Source organism: Maylandia zebra, linkage group LG23, assembly GCF_041146795.1.
Source record: "Maylandia zebra isolate NMK-2024a linkage group LG23, Mzebra_GT3a, whole genome shotgun sequence".
NCBI classification, from domain to species: domain Eukaryota; kingdom Metazoa; phylum Chordata; class Actinopteri; order Cichliformes; family Cichlidae; genus Maylandia; species Maylandia zebra.
This window is the reverse complement of record NC_135188.1, coordinates 47769572-47770700: the sequence shown is the minus strand read 5'-3', so window position 1 is coordinate 47770700 and position 1129 is coordinate 47769572.

Genomic DNA, 1129 nt, shown 5'->3' with positions numbered 1-1129 from the left:
GGCCATGGCATGTCACTGCAGGATGCTGTGGTAGCCATGCTGGTTCAGTTTGCCTTCAGTTTTGAATAAATCCCCAACAGTGTCAGCAGCTCCTGCACTGGGGAACACATTGACTGAGAAACTGTCATTTCTCTTTAATTAGCTGATTGGTTCTTGGTATAATATGAATTCAAATAGCTATCAAATAATGCTTTCGGCTGTGCACCAACTTGACTTCTGCACAACACAACTGATGGTCCCAACTCCATGAAGAAGGCAAGAAATTCCACAAATGAACCGTGACAGGCTCACCTGTGAAGTGAAATGTATGGTTTTCGGGGTTTTTATCGTGAACTTGGTTGGTGCATTTCAGGAGGACGCTGCTAACAACGTTGCACAATTACACAGTGAATTTGTGTTTATTATTATATTTACAAAATACCAGTTTCTGTCTCGGCCGTTTGGTTTTATTTTGCTGTATTTATCTGCGACAGCTTAAAGGCCGCTCCGTTAAACTGGTCCGGAGGCTGCGGAGCGCTGCACTAAATGTTACTAAATTATATTATAAAGTCCCACATTTCACCTCAAACTAATTCTTTATACAGAAACAGCATTCATATTTAAAGCTTTAAATCACCATTTATCCTCATGATACTGATTTAATTTGTTCAAATACTGACTTAGTTTGGTGAGCAGTGTGTATTTTACAGTGATGTCCTCAGGCTAAAATATCAGCATAATCTGTCTCCATTTAGGTCTATTTTTAGGAGGTATAATACCATGTTTATGCCTCAGCAATACCATTACACAAAGCTCTGATTAAAAAGTGTGTGGAGCACCAGTTTAGGTCCAGGTGTGACTCTGAGCGGAGGTCTCCCCCTCCCCTTTCTCCCTGCTTTCTTGAGTCACTAAAACTATTTAACAAAGGTGACAAAAATCTCCCCCAAATCAAAGCATCTTCTGCCATTTATAGTACACAGTTTAATATGAACGATCAAACGGTTCTTTGCCTGACTGCATGTAATGTGTTGACATTTAGACAATATGTTGGTGTTCATGTTCACCCTCATTAAAAATGTTGGTCTGAAGTCAAAAGTGCTAAAGAGTGCTGGTATAGGACTCTGAACAAAGAAAGACAATGCAGTCCGTC